Source organism: Pholcus phalangioides, unplaced genomic scaffold (assembly GCF_987345545.1).
Source record: "Pholcus phalangioides strain wild (caught in Gottingen) unplaced genomic scaffold, Ppha-v1.0 ptg000011l_1, whole genome shotgun sequence".
Classification (NCBI taxonomy): Eukaryota; Metazoa; Arthropoda; class Arachnida; order Araneae; family Pholcidae; genus Pholcus; species Pholcus phalangioides.
The window spans coordinates 15853997-15864235 of record NW_028301604.1 but is presented as its reverse complement, the minus strand read 5'-3'; positions in this window follow the sequence as shown (position 1 = coordinate 15864235).

Here is a 10239-nt window from a genome sequence, read left to right as displayed (position 1 = left end):
AATTTTTTTCACAAGATGCTGAATTTATACAGGGTGTCTCAGTACCAGGTTTAAAAAGTTCTAGGAAGGATGGGGCACGCCCAAATGACTCGGGATGACAGCAATGCTGGGCTGGAAATGCTTCTCTGAAACGGTAGCATACACAGAAAACACGCCACTTAAGTAAATATGCATTTCAACAAATACCAGAAGTCAAAGAGGTGTTCAAAGTGTCGTTCCACGAACTGTAATGCGGATCTCACATCCCAGGTGAATGAAATTCCAAACAGCGTTCTGGAAGATTCTGATGAAAATTAATACTGAGAGTTGGAAATTTTAAAAAAAAAATTATTTTGTTCCCAATGCCCAAAATACCCATGTTTTGCAGAGTATTGCCTCTGAAATGCATTAGTGAACTTAAAACTATGTTAAAATAGGCAAAAAAACAACACACACATTTAAGGCATTTTGCCTGAACTTCCGGGCTCTAGTAATCAAACATGATATATTGAGAGAGAATTGCATTTTAATTAATTTTGGCAAAATTTATAAATGGTTAATAATAATTAGCGTAATTAATCTGTTACACTTCATCGTGGCTCGAATCATATTGAACAGACATACATTTCTGACATATTTTTAAAGCGTTTCATCATCTTTATCAACTGTATGTTGCAATTTGATGTCTTTGATCAATTTTCGAATCTTTTATATTGCTTTTCTGTTTAATTAATGTAAATTAATGGAATCAAGTACTGGGATTCACAAAAATTAAGAAAAACATGCTGAAACACATTAAGACTGTGTTTGAAAATGCGAAATTTCCCGTTTACCGCCTGCAACGTTTTTTATGGCGAGTTTTTGGAAAACGCTATTAGTGGGATTCACATCTAGCTCTTCAATGTTATTACTTGTTTAAAACCAAGAGTATCTTGCCTCAAATAAAATTCAAGATTGCAATCTCAATATTTGAATATTCAAACTTGAAATTCAAAAATACGCCCTGGTATAGGTTTTCGAATATTAACACAACACCATATATTCAGTGCACACGAGATCCTAGGAAAGATTGAAAGATTCGTTGCCTTTGTGGTCTAGCACGTTGGTTCGATTCCCCGCGAAGGCAGTTGAATTTTCTCTTCCCAAAAAATTCATCTTCGCAACAGCCAGTTGTTAAAACCTTCGAACACTACATATATTTGCAGACAGACTCTCAGATATAATTTATTTAATGGTAGGCAAACACATTGTCTTATCAGAGAATGAACTATCGGGGCTACAAGCCACGTAGCCTACATCCTAAATTTTCGGACCTTTGTGCTCTTAAATGTTTCTATGCATGAAACAAAATATCTGTAATGTGTTGGTACTGTACTAGGTGACTAATTAGATTGAGAAAAAAAAGAACCAGGGAGAGAAGTCTTGCCTTTTTTTTCTCGGAAGTTTAGTAGTAAAAATTTTCGATTTAGAATTTGTACATCGTATGTCCGTCTTACGGAATATAATGAGAGAATGATTCAGATGGTGGTGTTTATGACTGAAAATTTCGAAGAAGTTCTCAAGCCTCCCTAAGGAAACATCATGACAGTTCAGAGGTTCCCAGGAAGGCATGCAATTAACACTCCAAAAGACAGTAGAAGTTGCCTCGTTCCAGGGCAGTCATCATCTAGAGATGGCCGTCCTACAGGTTACTATGGAACATCAATAGTGGAAGCACCGCCGGATGAAACTACAAACATTCACCTCGTGCATACTATTGGTACCTCCAGACCAGATGGTAACTCCAACGAGAGAAGAGGCTTTCAAGGGAAAAATCACCAGATTTCTTTTGTGTTGTCCCTTTTCGTTTGATGGCCTAAGCATGTTTTTTTTTCTTGGCTAATATAGCCCTGTTGTGCTTTAATGGCAGAAAGAAAGGCCAGACTTTTTTCAAGGGTAAAGAATGCGACCACTTGCATACACTCTTTTCCTCTTTGAAATAAGTTAATGCCATAACTAACAACACTAAAAATTTTATTATAGGGGCTTTAAACTGAAAGCTTTCATTCACAATCGATAATAGTTTAATGCGAAAAAATTAAATTGTAATCAAAAATTTCTAAAACATCTGTTAAGAAAGGAAAGTGTTTCTTTTGGAAAGATTGCGGCCCCTGAAATTTTGCAGCCCGGTGCGACCGTGCTTTTCGCATCCTCTAAGTCCAGCTCTGCTCGCTTGTGTAGTATTTCGATAACAGCAGTTAAGAAAAATGTAAATTACAGAGACAGAAGAAGAGCTTTCAATTTAATGTACAGGGTATCAGAGGCACCGAAGTGATAAAAAAACATTGAGGGGGATGAAAGTTGCCAGTTGTCCCTTTTATATACGGGACTCGAGCCCTTATGCAGGAAGGGGAGCGTTCAGTGGTGCATCGCATTGTATGTTCATTAATTATTGTGGTGGGGTCAGCTCCCTTACAAAATTTATTGGGGGAGAAGTGCCTATGCAGGGTGTGCATAGTTAAAGTTCCTCAGTTCTCAGCTACCCACATCCTTAAACGCATCAGAAAATATGAAACTTCGTAGTACGATCTGTATATTGAGAAGTTTTAATGATCATTTTATACATTATTTATTACTTGATACTTCTAATTTCAATATTATATCGTTGTTTTAAAAAAATAATAAAAAATGGCTAATTTTTTTTAGCGAATCTTTGTTGGATTCTTTTTACATGGTAAAGTGCACTGGTGAAATAAATTAAGAGAATTTGCATATATTATCGAATTTCATGAAAAGAACTGAACTGAATGTAAAACCACTGCTTCTAGACAAAAATGCAAATCTTGTACGTCAAATACGTAAGCGTACACGTGTGTGTAGGCGGAGCCAGTAGAGAAACAGGCTTTATAAACGCGCGTAAGTTAAGACGCATTTCGTTCGCTAGCACACCTCGGCGAATTTCTTTAATTTCAAAATGTAACAGTAAAAATGAGTAACCACCAACGTTTAGATGATGGAATGAGGTGGCGAATTGTGGGGAGGCTAGAAGCAGTCCAATCTCAAGTCCAGATTTGTAGAGAGTTCAATTTAACGCCCAGCGTCGTGTGTAACTTATGGAAACAGTTCCAGGATACCGGATCCATCGAGGGAAAGCCTGGGCAAGGTCGTCCAAGAGCCACGACGGCCAGAGAAGATCGCCATTTGTCGATTATAGTGAGGCGTAACAGGAGTGCTACAGCTTCTCAGCTCTCTCGTGACTTGTATGCAGCCACAGGAACCCGTGTATCAAGGGTGACTGTTTCCAAAAGACTTCATGAGAGAGGGTTGTTTGCAAGAAGACCTGCTGTTTGCGTCCCGCTCACTTCTACGGACAGGAGAATCCGTTTATCATGGTGCAGAGAGCATAGAGATTGTGGTATGGATCAATGGACGACCGTTCTCTTCACTGATGAGTCCCGGTTCAGCCTAAGAACCGATTCTCGCCGTACGTTCATATGGAGAGAACCAGGGACCCGCTACCTATCCTCCAATGTCCACGAAATCGACCATTATGGCGGAGGAGGTTTAATGGTCTGGGCAGGCATCATGTTGGATGGCCGCACACCTCTCCATGTCTTTGAAAGAGGCACTGTGACTGGTGTGGGGTATAGGGATGAGGTCTTGGAGCCCTATGTTCGCCTTTTCAGGGGTGCAGTTGGCCCTGAGTTCATTTTAATGGACGATAACGCGAGGCCACATATAGCTCTCCTGCTCGACGATTTTCTAGTGAGTGAGGATATTCGCCGGATGGATTGGCCAGCCAGATCTCCAGACCTTAACCCTATAGAGCATGTCTGGGACGCACTGGGGAGGGCAATTGCAACTCGCAACCCCCCTTCGGGAACCATCCAGGGAATGAAAACAGCGTTCAATGGCTGTGGGACCAATTGCCACAGGAAATGATAAACTGCCTTATTTCAAGTATGAAATCACGCTGCGAGACCTGTATATTTATAAGAGGGGACCATACCCCCTATTAACCCATTTTTTGTTTATTCTGCAACCGCTGTTTCATACCTTCCGACTCCAACGAGTGTTACGCACGATCATGCGTGTGTATTACAATTATTGAATGATTATTTGTTTTGTATTGTATCAATGTATGTACATATCAAATTTCATTAAAATCGGTACAGTAGTTCTAGAGATAATCGACCAGGTCTGCAAATTCTCTTAATTTCTTACACCAGTGTAAATAACACAAGAGTTGATTAGTATGAGTTATGGAAATTTTTATTTACCGTTGGGGAGGGGAAAAAACCCGTTATACGTATATTTTCGCAACAAACAATTTGGAGTTGTCAAAAAAAGAGTTGGTTTTATCGATTGCACATATGACACCAACTTATATTAGCGGTAAAAATATGCATTTAAACGCAGCAGGATATCACATAATAAATAAAAGAAAAACACTACACGCATAGCGGAACTACCCAATAGAGAAACGGTGATCGATTATAGAGAAGAATGACATGCGTTGAAAGCAATAAAATTGATCTGATTGATCGTTTTTCACAGATGGATATCATTTTATGAGGTGGGACAATGAGTTTCTAACTAATTCATGATATACCCGATATATCATGATAAAATCAATATTTATATCAACACGCGTTCGTATTTTTATAATTCAAAGAAAAATTTGACGGTTCCAAACTCGGGTATAAAATATTAAAATAAAAGCAATCAAAATTTTTAATAAATAATGGTAAAAATAATAATAGTCAATAGATGTGATATAACTGAGCTGTGAAATGAATAAACTGGTTATTATTTTTTCTCCTAGGAGACTAGGGACAATAAACTGTAGTTAAAGATTTCTAATGAGTTTCTCTGGATAGTGCGCCATCTATCTTCTCTAAAAGGAAAAACATATCTCTGTCTTTAGTTTCGAAAATATAATTTATATATACAGTCGATCCCGATTACAGCGTTTTTCAAAAACCGCAACTAAAAAACGTTATAAACGGGAAATATTTATAAGAATTATAAGACATAGCTTGTTTTTTATGTCATTTTTAATTTATTAACAATCATTAAGGTACATATAGGGATTTAATAAGAAGCTATTATTTGTTGTAATCAGTCAAACCAGGGCCGCAACTAGATGTTTGGTCAGCCGGGGCAAGCACTTCACAAAATCACATACATTACTCCCTTGTCTTTTTCTCTTCACACCGGTCCCCCGCGGACCTGTTATGAGGGCAGCTAGTGTTCAAGAGAACCGGTACTGCCATAAATTCCCATCGTTCGTTCGTTCGTTCAAGCACGCATTTTGGCGCCCCCTCATAATGTTAAGGAGAGGTTAAATGGTGAAATTTGCGCCCGGGGCACCATACCCGCTTGCACCCCCTAGTTGCGACCCTGAGTCAAACTATAACAGTTTTCTTTTATAATAGTCAAGTTTCCGTAAAATCTGGATGATATCACACATATGGCACATTTTCTTGCCTTTCCACAAAATATCGAAAAATTTCCGGTCCTTTAATTGCATCTGCAAACGTTACAACTGGTATTTTGATTGTGGTTATCATCTACAAATTTAAGAGCTTTTATTTTTCCCTTTAAACTTAGAGCTTTTCTTTTTAACTTGCTCTGAACTGTGCAAAATCTAACGCTTTTACTTCTTCATTTTCCGAAATTTCAAAGGTCATGAAAGCATCGTATTGGCTATTCTGTGAAGAATCGAATTCCAAAAAGTACAGTTGGGAAATCCGATTTTCTCTATCTAAAAAAGCCGCTTGATGCTGGTGCCTGGAAATCCGTCAAATTGTTTGTTTTGCGTCAATATCACTCTTTTGCGCTTGATTTTGTATGAATATATTCAGAAGTGGATGAGAAAGACCGCCGTTTATTCCTTTGTTTTATGCAATAGTCTATAACATCAATATGAGAAGATTCGTTTTTTTTAAATCGATCTAATCTAATCGATCGAATTTGAATAAGACCGCAACGGGAAAAAAAAGTAACCTCTTATGAGAACTTTTTCCAGTTCTTATCTAATATTCTTCCTATCTTCAGAGACGTAACTTCCATCAACCATTTGTATTTGAACAGTGGTAAGGGCAATTATGTTCTGCACACTCCACGTGACCTGACCTCGTTTCGACCCCATTATCTGTTCTAGTCGACATACACCGGCGATAGTCCGAATGTATAACAAACACCCGAGTGGCGTAGTGGTAACATGCTCGTCTACCACCGTGAAGGTTGCCATCACAGTCCCAGGCTTCAAACCCGAAGGAGGATATAGATAAGCTATTTTCTCTAACGAGCTTGAGGCGACCACCGATAGATAGCGCCTTCATTTCCAAACCATCTCATTAATGCCAGTAAATTGCACTATAGCAATATGGCCAGATTTGGTGTTTGGTGAAGTAGTCCGAATGTATAAGAATATAACTAAATATTCGGTCTTTCAGCGCCGTATTAGGTATGTGTGGACATTCACCGGAGAATATTGACGTTCTCTAAATTCGGTCTTTCTCAGTGACATATATAAGGAATTTTTTACTACAGTGAAATAGAGGGATTATCGTTATATCGAGAGGTAGCAGTTTAATATTAGAGTATAGAGCATTTCTAAACAAGACGAAAAAATATCCTTATAGAGGAATTTATCGTTATATCGTGTATCGTTGTAGCGAGGTTTCACTGTGTTTTAGATTTTGATCATAGTTTCCCAAACTTTTTGTTCCATTGCCCCCTTTCATCGGAAATTTTATTCTTTCATCCTCCAACTTCTATCGCCCTTTGACCATGCTATTGCCTACTTTGGGAAACACTGATTTTGATGCATATAACACAGAGTGTACCATAAATTCGTAAATAGTTTAAAAATTAATAAAAATTAATGGAACTATATACAGTGATACCTCTTCTAGCGAACGCCTCGACTTACGAATTTTTCGGCTGATGAACATTTTTGTTGATATGGATGCACGCGTTAGCATGAAAGAGCTTCGTCGTGAGCTGAATTTTAGCGCGAATCATCATCAGAATTACCGTATATACTCGTGTATAAGCCGACCCCCACACTTCAGGACCACCAAAACAGCAATAAATTGAAAACCCGTGTATAAGCCGATCCCAAAACAATCCGTGCATTTTAGAGAAAAAAATTATTATGTTTCCACGTTTTACATGAAAAATGAATAGCTTGCGGAAATTTACAATAGAAAATATGATTCAAACTTCTTAATTCGTTTCTTTCAAGTCTCCAAGCTCATGGTAATCCATCAAATCATCATAGGGGTGCAGCATCTTCGTTTTCATCTTCATCTGGGCTGTCATTGAAATTGTCACTTTCAAAAAAGATATCTTCAGTTCCGTCCATCGCATTGCTGATGCAACACTTTTTGAACGATCGGATGATAATTTCGGCGGAAACAGAATTCTACGCTTCATGTACCCATTGGCACACTTAGCCAATGTCAGGTTTCTTCAAGGCACCACTTTTTGTAGTTCCTTTAACATCGGAACTCATCCATTCGACCAGACCAGACCAGAATCAGAGTTTTTCTCCCATGCCCAGCTCAAAAAAGGCTGATTGTGGGACTACGAACGGGCCCAAGAGGGGCCTATGAAGGAGAGAAAAAAGTGTTTGTCAGTAAATGTGTGCATGTAAGTGAGAAAAAGAGAAAATTTTGTCAAGAAAGTAGGTCAAAATTTTTGGTCAGGAGAGGAAAATGCCACCAATAGCGCTTCTATCCATTCGATCCACAAATTCCTCAATTAGTCTTTGAGAGGCTTATTGATGCTTACATCTAAAGGCTGTACAATCAGCGTTAGCCACCACTAGCCAATGATGCTTTCGATTTCTTTATGACATTATCAGTTCTGCGGGGTTTGAACATATCCCATACCAATAATGCCGGTTTCTCGAACACTGCTACAAAAATGACTACTGATTGCGGGGGGGGGGGGGGGGTCGATATTTTCTCATCAAAAACTGACCCGAGTATAAGCCGACCCCCCCCCCCCCCCCCACTTGAGGAACGAATTTTTCCACAAAAAAACTCGGTTTATACACGAGTATATACGGTACTCTGTAACGTTCCAATTTTAGTATATGTACAGCCGAAGAGAGTACGAAAGCACCAGAATTACTGTCACTCGAGCCTGATTGGATCGTGTGCTCTTCGGAATCTTTTCCACAGATGTAACTCCACTTCCCTTTCTAAAAACATTTTTGAACCATTCCATGTAAAATAAAAGATTCAACTAACAGAAAATGCATTGAAAAAACATAAGCGAGTCAATGTTTTCAGAGCTCGCGTTCTTTAACCGCAAAACATTTAGCGTCAAACTCGCCCAACCCCAGTCTCACCACAGAGAGCAACAGGCCTGCAACGATACAATTAGTCAATCATTACACTTCACTCATAGTTAGCAAAATTGATAGCAGATAACAGCACTACACATAACAAAAATTACGCAGAAACAAACTTCACGTCAGGTTCACAACACGCACATTCCAACATGTACCGATTCGTTAGAGTCCCCATGAAGAATATAGACGAGGTGCAGTGCATGTGTAGTTTAGTAGTAGTAGTAGCTCAAGAACCCCTGACTGTAATGGAATTTGTACGACCCCACTTGGAAGCCCCGGCGAATACAGTTCGGATCATGACCCGACCCCTCTCAAAGGCCCCCGTGAATCAAGTTTGAGTCAAAAAAAAATTTCGGAAGCCCCTGCAAATCAAATTTGAGTCAGACAGGTCGCGTCCATGACACAAGAGCCCCTGGATGTTAGAGGATTTGAACACCCCGATCTCAGAAGCCTCTGCGACCCACGTTTTGGTCGTGACCCATAGGTTAAGAACCCTTGTTATATACGATTTACATTGCGTGATGTTGACATTGGTGGATAAGGGTGCGATCATAGTGTGCACACTAGGCTTCGGATTCCGCAATTCGGCACCATTACGGATTTGTTGAAAAAATTCTGAAATTTCAGATCTTTGACCAATCCGTAACGGTGCCAACTTGCAGAATCGGAAACCAGCCTGCACTATGTTCATACACTAAAGCACTATTGAAGTTGTTTTATCTCAGCCACTAATCGCCAGCTGAAGCTTTACGAACGTTTCAGACACAGGAGAGATTGGACGATGGTTTAGGTCAGATTACTCCTGCAGGACTGGTTTACCTGGACTTCTATCGACAAAAATTTGAACTAAATTTCTTTTTCGGCACCAAAAAAAATACCACTTTGTGAGAATAACTTTTTCGCAAACCGCATTTAGATAAGTAACTCAAGGGTTAGATAATTTTTAAAAGTCACTATGGCCGGGATTACACTATAAAGATTTGATAAAAGTTCTTTCATAAAACTTGAAAAATGCAACCAATAAGCGTATCGTTACATTTGAGCGAATGTAACGAATAAAGGCTTATTGGTTGTTTTTTTCAAGTTTTTTGTAAAAGATCCTTTACCAAACGTTTATAGTGTAATCCCAGTCTACCACTGATTCTACTCATTTAAATGATCATTTGATAATTTTCTGCACACGAGGGCTAATTAGACCGGGACCTACAATTTATTGCCGTTTCCGAACGGCAGGCTTATTTTTTATACTCATCGTGAGGTTAGTGCGGTGGCAATTTTTTCTACTGTCATGTCGCCGTTTTTGTTGTATTCCTGTGTCAGGAAAGTTTTTTGGCAAAGACGAACCGGGTATTGAACTCGTGACACCTCTAAACATCCTTTGGTACTTTAGGTGAGTATCTTATCGACCAGGGCTACCGCGCGCGTCCACTCATTTAAATATGCACAAAAATAAAAAATCCGGAATTATTATGGGTCAATTAAAAAAAAGAAGTAAATATTAATATTATATACGCCAATAGATGCAAGAATGAGTTTAAACTCTCGCAACCCCTAGAGTTCCGTCATGCAAACAACACGATAAAGTGCAGTACAGACAAAAAGAAAAAAAAATACTATTAGGGTGGATTCACATCTACAGGCACTCACCGTGCCGTGTCAGACACAGCAAACATTCTTTAACATAAAAATGTCTGGGCCTGCGACGCCACGATACGATAGATATCAATACGTCCATTGGTTCCATATTAAAGAATGTTTGCCGTGTCTGTTGGTGTGAATACACCCTAACTCGTTTCTAGAAGGGAAAATCTGCAGGAGAGAGTGAAAAGATCTCTTTCATAGATGTCACCAAGAAGCGCGAGAGGCGATGAGTAGCCGACTGATGTAATTTTTAATAATTGTACTCCGCC